The sequence below is a fragment of the Ambystoma mexicanum genome, chromosome 1q (assembly GCF_040938575.1).
Source record: "Ambystoma mexicanum isolate Mex_15411 chromosome 1q, UKY_AmexF1_1, whole genome shotgun sequence".
Lineage (NCBI taxonomy): Eukaryota > Metazoa > Chordata > Amphibia > Caudata > Ambystomatidae > Ambystoma > Ambystoma mexicanum.
The window spans coordinates 1,245,463,027-1,245,476,840 of NC_090922.1; the positions used below are offsets into that span (position 1 = coordinate 1,245,463,027).

Genomic DNA, 13,814 nt, shown 5'->3' on the forward strand with positions numbered 1-13,814 from the left:
TATGGTCACAATATCTCAAATTCCATGCATAAAACAAGTCTGGAATCGAATAGGTAAGTAAGATTACCTGATACGCACTCAAAGTGGTTGATGACTCCAGGCAAGACATGGATGTTGAATCTTGGTGCTTCATATTCGGTGGATAGTCATGGAGTTGTAAAGGGAAAGTATTATTTGATTTAGAAATGCTAATATTAAAAATTGGCATGTAAGGAGACTGAATACGAGAACATTATGCTTATGTAAATGCATAATATAGCATAGTTATCTGTGCCCATAAATCAATTTTCTAGGAGGGTTTTAAAAACGAGGACTGATGTTTAGCATAATGGTCATTATTTAAAAAGCTATACAATCATATACATATCGAAAGTATTATAAGTGACATTTGGACCTAAAATACCAATCAGTCCATTTGGTTACCTGCACACTACCGGAAGGCCTAAAGCTAAATCCAGAGGCGTGACTCACCTGTGGTGGCATGTGAACAAATAAAGTCGGAATAGCATTTGGGAGCAATTTTCGAGTCGTTCTCAGTTGATTTTTCTTTGTGTACAAGGATGTGTCGTACATATTGGGGGTAAAGTGCAGGCTGCAGATGCGGTATCGATCACACCTCTTGTCCTCCAAGACTTTATGACTCTACTTTCAAGCTCTGTCTGTGCATATCCGCAATATCTGACCCATTCTCTAACTCGACCTACAGTCTTAGGGAATACATGCATTGTAGTGCCTTAAAATGTGTCACATGTCTTCGAAGGGCAACCGAAAATCGGACATGCAGGCATTGTTGTAAATTCTGCAAAAAAAAAAGTCAACTTTATTCGAAATTTACTTTGCATAAAAATGTCAGAAGGGATTAGACCATACATTCTTAAATGCAAGCTTTGTTTTAGTCACCACAGCAAAACCAGTGCAGCTTGGGCGGTTGTATTATAGGATAACTTTCATAAACAATTCATTGATGTGACGAAAATTAGAACATGTTACTCGTCCTTTGAATGTACTATCGTGCATGAAAAGCAAACATGCTTATATTGTAGACACGCGAAGGATGCAATTCGATGCCAATTGTCACTGAACTGATGAAAATTGATATATCGATAACATAACAAATGAAACTCAAGTCAATAGTAATGAGACGAATGAACATAGCACTACTGAGTACGTTAGTTCGAAATAGATAGAAATTTACAGATGAAGGAGATATGATTAGGATACATGCCCTTACCTTGACCAACAAACAGTTTGATTCAGCAAGCAGAGTAGTTAGTGGCAGGAGAACAATCGAGATGTTCACAGGTAGCACACTGATGAGATGACTCGCAGCGGTCACAGAAGTTCACAGATATCACGACGACAAGCAGATTAGCATCGGTTACCGGGGTTCTCAGGTAGCACGTTCACGAGTTGACTTGCAGTGCTCAAAGATGTTCTCATGATAAATATCAAGTGGTTTATAAAGAATTGCAAAAAGGGGTGTGTATGTGAATGAATGACGTGTATATGTCGTGGTATTATGTGGATTGCAGGGGCGCTGCCTGTTTCAAGGGGAGCCTGCCTGGAGACACAGGGTCTGAGGAGGGCATGTGAACAAGGACCCCTGTGCGAAAGATGGCTTTGAAGTGTACATGGTGTTTGGCACCTTGACAGTTTGCGCCCCTGACAGCACCCCTTGGCAGCGCACATCCACCGGTGCCAACTGCCTTTGGTAATGGAGGGGGGGATGGATGGGCCTGGGGCGTGCAGACAAGGCACCGGAACACTGCTGAATGGAGACACACTTATGTGGATTGCAGTGCCGCGGCCTGCATCAAGGGGAGCCTGCCTGGAGACACAGGGTCTGAGGAGGGCATATGAACAATGACCCCTGCGCGGACGATGGCTTTGAAGTGTACATGGAGTTTGGCACCTTGGCCGTTCGTGCCCCTGCCAGCCCCCTTTGGCAGCGCACATCCACTTGTGCCAACTGCCTTTGATAATGGAGGGGGGGATGGATGGGCATGAGGCGTACAGACAAGGCACCAGAACACTGCTGAATGGAGACACACTTGATTCACTGAAAAACTGAAACAACCATTGATAAAAAAATATGTTGCGTTTTATTTTTTCTTATTTTGATGGCACAAAACTACTACACATTGTAAAGGTCTGCTTGCAGCCACAACGAGGGAATATCCCCTGTACTGACCGCTGTCACTGGGGAAAGTTTCTCTAATGGCACCAACGACACAGGCGGGTATTACTCGTCGAACGCGGTGTCCAAGCCACCCATGAAGCCACCATGTAAAATAACGATAGGCCACCAGCCTGTACCACCTGTGAAAGAGAAAGATACCAACTGTTTTTAAATAATCAAGATAAGTGTATTAAACCTTAGTTGTCAATGTTGATTCTTGTATCCAATGGCATTTTTAAACGGAGAAATGAGTGGGCACCACGAGGTGAAAAATCTTTCAAAATCAATGTAAAGGTAAGGGCAATATCTTCAAAATACGGTTTAGAAGGAGCTGGCTGTGTCTAGTCTGGAGACACCCTGACTCAAAATTGCAACAAAAGCTGGAGACCGAGTAACCATATTAGGTCACACAGCCGCTCTCATTGGGGCCCAACCTAGGCAAGAAATTGTTCAGAGTTCAAAGCGGTTAAATCCGGTATCAAAGGTAATGTGCTTGTTCAAAATAAGAGAGTCTGATAGTTGTTTTAATCAAAGTGATGAGTTATCCAAAGGAATTCAAAACAAGGCTATCACTAATGAATTCTTAATGAGGAGACAGTTGCCACAACTCATACGTGGTTCAGACTAAATATGCCAATGCATTTCGGAAATCATTTCCTTCTTCAGGGCAAGTCTGGTGAATTACAGGTAAGTAACATTTTGCATCAATATCATAAAACGAAACACACATAATTGTAGTAAATATAAAACATACCAATCAGTCTTGATTTCAAAGGTGATAAATCGAAGGAAGAAATAAAAAATAAAAGACACAATGAGTGAATTGTCAATGTAAATGACGTGAACAAGGAAAATGTGTAAAGCTAAGTTTACCTTGATGGTGTGGCAAATGGTACAAGAGAGAACAGCGTTCGTAGTTGATACCCAAAATGAAATGGGCCAACAGAATACCGTGGATACAGCGGCTGAAATGCAAAACACGAATGTGTTCACAAGAGGTAGATCGTGTCTAATTATAGAAATAGATTCCAGTTACATGCCGTGACATGAAAAGCACGGATGTGTATGAAAAGGTAAGCAAAGTGTGCTGAGATCGAATCTCATACCTTGGAGCACGGAGCGCTCAGATCCTCCTGTGTGCAGCTGCATGGAAGTGTCTCCGACTGCTGTTAGGCCGCTGCTAGGACAACGGCTCTTTTGAAATACACGTGACACCTTGCGTCTGAGAGAGGCCGGTGGTCACGATCTGAAGTGTATTGCAGGTGATAGCCTGCACGGATTGGTAAAATAAGCATTTATGGGGCATAACAGGACAATGTCCACAATTATGGTGACATAATATCCAAAAAAGAGAAAATAATGGAAATGAAAAAAATACTAACGAGAGCCCAATGGGAACCGGGGGCAAACAGAAACTTGGGCACACGTGCATGTACCGCCAGAGGTAAACAAGCTACAAAAGCATATCACTCAATTACATAATGAACATAAAGATGATAATAAAATAAACCTAAAACTAAACATAAAAAATCGATATCGTAAAGAAATATGAACCACTCAATTCTAAACACTAAACATAGAAAAAATACGTAAGATAATACACTTAATGGTGCACATAGGGTGTTAAACAGTCACTGCAATCATAACACATGTAATGGGACTACTTCATATCAATGAAATATGTAGACTCAACCTCGTCGCAGAAGGTGTCGCCAACAGGCGGCACCTTGGGTCCCAGACATGATCCGGGATTTGCGGCAAGGTTGTTGCTAGGCAATATAAAGAAACAATAAAATATCCAACCAGAAATGGTATGAAATTAGGAAACATGCGGCCAATTGGAATAAAAGACAAGTAATGAGATCAGCAAGCACCAGACATGAAGTACGCGAGGACACCAGAATGATGTGGCGTTGATGAGCTTATATACACTAGCGTAGCAGTAAGTTCCAAATATAACAGTGGTCATTGATTTCCTCATTCAGACCATGCGGGACCAGGCTACAGAGTTTGTCAATCCAAAATGTCTCCCTGTGATTGAGACGCAGGCCTAAATCTTCATGGGGGTTGTTTCTGGTCACAACCTCCAGGATCAAAAACTTTATTTGTGAAAGGTTATGGTTCTTTGCGGCCCAATGGCAGGACACAGCTGAATTCGGGTTGGAATTTCGGATGCAGGACCGGTGTTCATTCCACCGTATTTTGGCTGCTCTGGTTGACTGACCCACGTAGTATTTACCACATGGGCATTTGATGCCATATTTGGTGTTGACACTGTCACAAGTTCCAAATGTCTTAAGGAGAATCTTCTTACCTGTTCGTGGATGGAAAATAACATTGCCTTTAATCACAGTTGCATTTGATGCAGTGTAGACAGGGGAATGTACCGGTGCGTTGTGTGATCAATTTTTTAGAAGGTGGTCTCGTGTGTACCAGTTCATCCCTGAGGTTCCTTCTTCTCTGATAGGCAAACACCGGTAGTTCATTGAATAGATTCTGTACTCTCGTGTCGTTCTTGAAAATGCCCCAATGTTTCTTAATTGTTTTCTTGATTTTGTTGCTTTGGATGGAGAATTTTGACACATATACTGGTGATTTAAGCTCCCTAACCGGTTTCTTTGGAGCGGATAGTAGTTTCGCGGTCAAGAATATTGACCCTTTGAACTGCCAAATCCAATTCTTCTTGGTGGTAGCCTTGTTTGAGGAATTTCTCTTTCATTTCAAGTTGTGAGATACAGTCTTCAGGGTCACTAACCATCTTCTTGACTCGAAGTTGGCTAAATGGAAGGTTCCTCAGTAAACTTGGTTGATGAAAGCTCAATTGGTGCAACAGGTTATTGCGATCAGTGGGCTTCCGGAAAAGAGTAGTACTGTATCCAGTGTCCTCCTTCATTATCTGTACATCCAGAAAGGTGATCCTGTCGCGTGATGTCTCCCTGGTAAATTGAACTCGTTGATCAATGTTATTGAGGTACTCAAAAAAGTCATCAAATGCTGTCTCTGTGCCTGTCCAAACGCCAAAAATGTCATCTATATATATCGAGTCCACAGATGAATATCTTTCTTCCATTCTTGCTTACTCAGTATGTGATCCAGCTCGAATTTATACATAAAACAGATGGCGTATTTATGCGCCATAGTGGCGCCCATTGATGTACCCGAGATTTGCAAGAAAAACTGGTTGCGATATTGAAAATAAGAGTTCTCAGCAATGAATTGTAGGAGAGTCAATATAAATTCTTTTTGTGCTCGAACATCTGGTGATTGGAGTAACACAACAGTTATAAGCATTAAACATCAACTGTTATTTATGACACATTTAATATTTTAATAAAGACATAAAAACATTTTTTACAAGTCCGTAGCAAATCACTAAATAAAACACTCTAAAACAGTGACAGTATCATACCCTAATGGGCAGGATTGACATCAATGTTAATCAGATCAGTAGTAATGCAGAGTATCTAACATTTAGATCTCTAGTATTGTCCTTATCTCGACATGTCTCGTATTGTTATGGTTAGAACATTAAACCATTATGTAGTCTCGACATGTTTCTGTTCGATGTCAATTAATACAGAACTTTCATCAGGAGTATAGTCACTACGATTAAAAAACCACAATCTAAACTTTTGGATCTGTTAAGCCGAAGAATCTTCTGGCTGAATGTGGGAAGTGTACACGACAAATCTGGCGTGTTTTCAAATGGTTGTAACTGTTGGTAAAACACAATAGAAAAAGAAAAAGCTATTAGTGCTGTTATCTCGATTAAGAGAAAAATCTCATGAGGAGGCAAAGGATATAAATTACCTTGTCCCCTCTGTGGAGTTATAGCAGAAGCTGGCTTGATTTAGGCTTATTTTGGGCTTCTGTAGGTGAAGAACCCTTAATAAGGGATAAACGCCCTGCAAAAATAAAGTTTGCAAAGATTTAAAATCGCCCTGCGAGGCCGTATGTAAAGGGACACAGTGAGAAAGTGTCCCCGAGGTCATTAAAAGTCGTTTTGCATTAATAAGCTTTGGTCCCTCGTAGTATTTACCTGAAGTGTTCAGGGTGAAGATGGCTAATTAATCCATATAACGAGGTCGATTAGAAAGACTCTTTCTGCAACTTTCCCAATGATAGAGAGAGGCTGTCAGAAAAAGCAGATAAAATCCCTGGTTAGGGTCTTCGCACGTTGGATTGTTAAGGAAGAATAAATGGTGAATTACCCATCTATGGGTTTAAAGTCTTACCGTGGCTCGTTTTAATGAATCGTCGTATTCTTTAGTAAAGAATGGAGTGAAGCTGTGTTGAATACAGTCGGCTTCTGTGTAGTGAAGCGTCTTTAGAATGCCTGTAGAGATAGAAATGGAGAGGTTTCTATGAACGGAGACCATTTCTATAATAAATTGTCTGCGTTTATCGTGAAAGCTCAAACTAGTTGTAATTATATTCTGCGGGTGGACAGGAGTAACCCCAGTCTATAGGATAAGAAGAAAAATGTTACCTGTAAATGGTATCTCAATTGAGCCAGTCCTTAGCGGTTAAATTCACCCTCTTTCCCTCAAAGGTAGGCCGCCGCCATCTTGAGTGGGGGTATGTATAGGGGCTGTAGTCCCTTCTTAGTGTCGATTCAGCGTAAGTGTCTATTACAGGAATCTCGATCTTTCAAAGGTGCAGAGTTGAAAGCTCACAATGCCATTTGGCTCAAAACCAAGCCTCCGTACTGATACTCGGATGGCCAACATATTAAATCGCCCCGAAAGCAGTAATAATCCCCTTGTTCACAACAATAAACGTTAGTTGGAAAAGCTAAAATTGTCGAGCTCACTAAGAAATAAGGAGATTATAAATAATCCTCTATATGATACAACAAATGACAGGGGGGTGGAAGCGGATAGTTAGAAATGACTATCAGGGTAACTCAGTAGAGTCATTACATTTTGCCCCATTCGACTGCATCATTCAGCCCTTCCTTGTCACTTTGTGTTAAAAAAATTAGTCTTTGTTCCTTTGTGATAGGGCTTGTTTCTTTTTGTTGATATCAGTGCCTGTCATGATGTAAAGAACTGTCCAACGGAGATCTTCACCAGTATGATTATTATTAGTAAAGTGTGTAACCATAGGGGCTGTAAGCACTTTTTTGTTAATACAGCTTCGATGTTCAATAATCCGGGTTTTAACTTTCCTATTCGTTTTACCTATGTATCTTTTACCACATGGGCATGTGATCATATAGATCACATATTCTGTGTTGCAATTCGAAAATTTCGTCTGTTGCCATTTTTTATTCAGACCTATCTCTACTTCGTTTGATTTTGAGGTGTATTTGCACACGCTGCAGTGTCCACAAGGATGGTGTCCTATAATGGGGTTTAAGCCCCAACTTTGAGTGAGAGTTTCGCTTTTTTTAGGGGTGACTCTAAGCTTACTGCTGCTAATGTGATTTCCAATTGTCGTTGATTTTCTATACGCAAATAATGGACAAGCTAACTGGACTGTTGAATTTTTAAATCTCTTCCAGTGTTTCCGAACTATGTTCGTAATGGTCAGGCTTAAGTTAGAAAAAGTATTTACACTTACAATTCTGTCGTCTCGCGGTTTTTTGGCTTTGTCCTCTAATAATGATTGCCGATTATTATTATAGGCTCTTTTTGCTGCTCGGCGTACCAGTTTTTTAGGATAAGCCCTTTCTAAAAGTTTCTGTCAAGATATCTGCTTCTTTTTCATAGCAGTCAAAAGGAGGCCTATTTCTTTTTAGCCTTAGAAACTGGCCGAACGGTAAGTTGTCTTTAAGGTGTTTAACGTGGTGACTGTGGTAATGAAGAAGTGAATTTCTTTCTGTACTTTTGTGATACGGTTGTACCAGAAGGGATTTTATCTGCTTTTTCTGACAGCCTCTCTCTATCATTCGGAAAGTTGCAGAAAGAGTCTTTCTAATCGACCTCGTTATAAGGATTAATTAGCCATCTTCACCCTGAACCATTCAGGTAAATACTACGAGGGACCAAAGCTTATTAATGCAAAACGACTTTTAATGACCTCGGGGACACTTTCTCACTGTGTCCAATTACATACGGCCTCGCAGGGCGATTTTAAATCTTTGCAAACTTTATTTTTGCAGTGCGTTTATCCCTTATTAAGGGTTCTTCGCCTACAGAAGCCCAAAATAAGCCTAAATCAAGCCAGCTTCTGCTATAACTCCACAGAGGGGACAAGGTAATTTATATCCTTTGCCTCCTCATGAGATTTTTCTCTTAATCGAGATAATGGCACTAATAGCTTTTTCTTTTTCTATTGTGTTTTACCAACAGTTACAACCATTTGAAAACATGCCAGATTTGTAGTGTACACTTCCCACATTCAGCCAGAAGATTCTTCGGCTTAACAGATCCAAAAGTTTAGATTGTGGTTTTTTAATCGTAGTGACTATACTCCTGATGAAAGTTCTGTATTAATTGACATCGAACAGAAACATGTCAAGACTACATAATGGTTTAATGTTCTAACCATAACAATACGAGACATGTCGAGATAAGGACAATACTAGAGATCTAAATGTTAGATACTCTGCATTACTACTGATCTGATTAACATTGATGTCAATCCTGCCCATTAGGGTATGATACTGTCACTGTTTTAGAGTGCTTTATTTAGTGATTTGCTACGGACTTGTAAAAAATGTTTTTATGTCTTTATTAAAATATTAAATGTGTCATCAATAACAGTTGATGTTTAATGCTTATAACTGTTGTGTTCATTCTAAGCTATCTATCTCCCGTTTAATCAGTCTCTACCTCCCGGAATAAGATAGAGCTACCATCTATGTGGTAATCTGGGTTTCCCCCTTTATATATTGTAGGATTGGAGTAACAACCATTCAACTGCTTCAATTCCAAGGTCGTGTGGTATGGAAGTATATAGACTCTTGACGTCTATGGTGAACATCAGCTGATTTTGTTGAAAAGTGGTAGAGTTGAGTTTCTGAAGAAAATGAGTTGTGTCTCGGGTATAGGTTGGAGTTTTTTGTATTAGTGCTTGCAAAAAGAAATCGATGTAAACGCTTAGTGGCTGATTAATACTGCGACTATTGGTCTTCCAGGAGGTTTGATGGGATCCTTGTGGATCTTGGGAAGAGTTTAAAAAGTTTGGGATTCTGGGGTGATCATTTAAGAAGAACTTGTATGTGTGTTCATTTATCCAGTCCAATTCCAATGCCTTGTCAAGCAGTATAGCTAAGTTGTGTTTAATGGAGATAGTCGGATCATGATCTAATGTGGCATATGTTGTATGATCTTTCTGAATCATAGTCCACAGTATTCAGGATGACAAGAGCACCTCCTTTATCTGCAGGGCGGATTGTTATTTTCGTATCTCTGATGAGCCTCATTTCATGGGGTTTAAGGTTCTTATGTGACGGGTTCTGTAACTGATCAGTTCGAGATCCCGGGTAACCAGTTTCTGGAAAATATCAATAGAGGGTACATTGATAGGTGGTACAAATCTGCTCTTGGCCCTAAATTCTGCGCTGCAGATAAAGGAGGTGCTCTTGTCATCCTGAATACCGTGGACTATGATTCAGAATGTTGGAGACAACTACAAGATCATACGCCTTGCGATATGTAGGAAAAGCATCCAGAGTTTTCTCTGCAGCAGCAGTTCTCCAACTCGGTTGGCATTAGCACTCACCAATTGCAGGTACACCAGGTGGAGACGCCGTCCATGCGACTAGGCTCAGGCTCTTGATCTGTTGAATCGTCCTCCCAACTGTCGTCTGAAGCCCCATCATTTCCGCATCTTTCTCTTTCCAGTAATTCCTCCTCGGAATACTCGGGCTCGTACTGGTAGGGCATTATTGTTGCCATTGTGTGGTAAACAAATGAAAATAATTTATAGCGATGGTACTGGTATCTGTTTGCACGGGCTACAAGCAACAAAGGTAGCTGATCAGAGCACAGAAGCAAGCCACAGAATACTTAAAGAAATACAGTGAGAGGAATGGAATAGAAAATCTGCTGTTGTGTGTTGTGAAACTGTCTGTTTATACTTATTGAGGAAAGAGGTGTCCTGCCATTTCCATGGCGACACGTCATTAGCTGAAGCGCAGAGAATGTTGATACGAGATGTGCTTTGGCGTTGTGAAATGGCGGTACGCATCTAGGGATGTCAGGCTCGGGGGCGGGGGATTTGATTTAGTGCCACAAAGGCGGTCCACCCAGGGCTATGCGTCAACTGATAAGATTATCACAAGATGGCCACGCCCTGCTGCCTGATTTCGCTTGTGTTCAAAAGACGAAAACTCCGGTATGGTGCATTGGAAATGTTTGTACGATCGATCAACGTATGGTTAAAAAGACATGGCCGAACCATAGGGACAATAATATTTCTGACCGCTCCATTCCTTTAAGCACCTGTTAAAAGGGCTGGAGCAGGTGTTAACGTCCCCGGGCCCTTGTTAAATGCCCTTGCTTTGCTCAGGCCTTTAACTCGGGCCACAGGGCCGTTACTACCCGTTCCAGCCCTTGGAACGGGTTCTTAACGCCATACTCTTGTCAGGACATCAATGTTCCATTGTGGTTGCTTTTCTGCACCCGCCGCAAGTTTCCCTATAATAGTTTTACATTAATCCTGTGAATGTGTCGCCAGTTACCATGTCGCCAGGGGGTGATGTTGACTTCGCACTCAATCACACACTTTCCCTAAATATGAGATAAATGGAGTTTGGAACTGTAAATAACAGTCCTAGAACATGCCAGGAAGACTTTATACAAGGCAGGAAAAAACGCTCCTCGCTGGTGACATTTTGCAGGAGACATTTTCACATAAAGCTACCCAGAACTTTCTTGGGCGGAGAGGGTGAGGAGGGAGGAGTGCACATGCACATACACAACAATTTAGTCAATATTATCTTGGCTAAAAAAACTGGCAGCTTCACCCATCACTCATTTCAAGTAACAATGTTTCTATATTATAGGAGATACTTTCCTGCTCTGTTTTATACACTGTAATCCCATGATATTAATGTGTCTAGTGTCGCCTTAAACTTGGTATCGCTGGTATCTACTCCTTTTGCATCTCCTAATGGCTTTTGCCAATTAATGCATAATCCTGATACTTCACAGTTCAGGTCGATGTATCTCAAGTTCATCCCCCAAACCATCTGTCACATGTAAAAACTATTTGAATTGCATTTTGAGCACCAGCAATAAGTGCTGCCTTTCAAAAACAAAATCAGAGTTTGTGTTTTATTCAGCCATGTTGCATGAAGAACATGCAGACATATAGACGTATTTTAAAATTATTTAAAGAGATGATAGAAAGTGTATTATAAGTTATATGTTAGATTTATATTTGTTCGATAAACCTAAACTTTCTGCAGTTTTGACTGGTAATAATTTAATAAAGTGCCCTTTTTCCTTTTTACATGCGACTTTGAATGGTCAATTTAGATTGAATTCTGGTTAACCAAAGATGTGTTTTGCAGGGCTCGCCTATCTTGAGTCAAGGAATGTCTGCTTTTTGTGAAACAGACCTCATTATTATTCAGTGACTAAGCCAATAAAAAAGATGAATAGACACAGCTTTGGGTACCCGGAACAAAAGATTTTTAAGTAAAAGACCAGAAAAATGAAACTAAATAGATTCAAAATTCAGGACTTTTATAGGCCTATTCTTGATGCATGGCCCGCCAGTAATGTCAACTTCTGAGGAGAAGAAGTCTCCACAAACCCTGAACCTTGACCTAGTGCAGCAGTTTGGTCCTCTTGTAAAATGTGTATCTTCCTGTTAAGGAGCCTATTCAAATGATTGCTTTGTTTCACACATAGGCTGTCTGTTTCAGCAGATATTTTCTGATAGGACCAAAACAAAACATGTAGTGTGCAACATTGGAAAAATGCATGCAAAGCGACAATTATTGGAATAAATGATCTGCTCTCATTTTTGTATCCTTTGGTAGATTGAAAAACCAAGTCTAGGTTTGAATTTAGCAGAACAGCCCCAACACATGCATATAAAAAGGATCTATTGACATTTATGAATTAAGTTGCATATTTGAATAACTGGTATGCCCACAGTTAGAGATACTAGGGATGTGTCTGAATTCAGAATTATCTTGCAATTTTGAAAATATAGCTTCTATTAATGACACAGGGCTAACCCACAGCTAGAATCCTCCCTTATGTCATGGTAAATACATTGGGCTAATAAAGCAAAGCTAAGGATTCTTGTGTGTGCATGTGTACTGAACCTTTCACAGGCTCTGTCCGTTTCACAATTGCCACTTCAAATGATGCTGCATGGTCAGAGTTTGTCGGGTAGTCAAAGTTAAACACATAGGAAGAGAGGATGAGTTTTTGGGCCATCGGCAAAGGAAGAGAGCCTTCCTGACTGGGGACAAGCTAATTTGGGTTCCACCTGTATTTAGCTGCCTGTCTCCTCATGAAGAAAGCCTTTTTTCAGAGGCAGCTGAATGCAGAAGCCTTTCCCAAGACAGTACTAGTTTGCCTAACAGGAATTTGGGAGCAGGGGGACTTTCTGCAAGAGCTGGCCTGGTGGAGTTGTCTTACACTGTTGGTTCTACTACCTGTCCATGGACTTTTGAAGACAAACCAAAGTAGAGTAAGATAACCCCATAACACTTAGATAAGTGTCCCATTAATTAATTCAATACCAGATAGCAATTGAAAGTATTAAGTGGGAACCCCGTTTACAAGCTCTATGCCCCTAAATAGGGACTGATCCTGGAAACAAAGCTTTCTGGAAATATATTTAATATAGATTGTCCTAGAGTCCAAAACTGTGCAGGGAACATTTAGTCTCTGATAATAACCAAATATTACCTTGAAGATTTTTCACAGAAGCAAATTATATCTGGATTTGTGAACATGGTGTTTACACACTTTTTCAGGAAATGATCAACATCTTGACCTATGAAAACAATAGTTTACATAAAAGAAAAATCATGTGTAGTTTTCTACCCTTCCAAAGGGTAATGGGCAGATTGGTTTCTCCATTTCCAAGAAAATGTCAATTTTAAATAAATGTCACTTTTCCAAATAACAGTAAAATAAGATTCTGCCTTAAGTTGACTTCAAATCCCAATTGAACTTGACATTGCCTTTCCTAATTTAATTTTTTTATCTCTTGCTTGTGAGACCCTTTAATGTAAATGGAAGATTCTACTCTGAAACCAAGCCAATAAATAAATGTTACCAAGCGAAAAGTTGATATGGTTAAACTGGAGATTGTGGAAGATGATGATTCTTATCTTGATTTCCCAAATTGTACGATTCTGGGCACATCCGTTACTAAATAATCCATTTTCCTTATGTCAAATATCGGAGGGCTTTAGAAATCCAATAAACACAAGTATAATAGGTACTGTGAAACCTTTCCATCTCATGCCACCATGCAAGTAAAAAGGGACACACCCGTGACTGCACTGCTCCAGATAGAATTGCAATGTCCAAGATGGTGTCCTGAACTTTAATAACTACCCATTCCACACTAGAGGAGTAAGGAGCATGTTCATGGCCATGTGATCTGTAAAGTCCTGCGAAAGCTGGAGATGTGAGATGGATATCTGGAGAGAACTGGGTACTGAGAAGTCAGAAAAGCCTCTCACATTGAGTCCATGAGCAAACTAGAGAGC

General features: G+C 40.3%; 1 protein-coding gene across 1 annotated transcript in view; it reads left to right on the top strand.

Annotated features, from left to right (window-relative positions):
- Window positions 1–13,814, top strand: part of TM2D1 (TM2 domain containing 1) — a 542,128-nt gene that overhangs the window by 35,473 nt on the left and 492,841 nt on the right. The gene's annotated exons all lie outside the window — the stretch shown is intronic.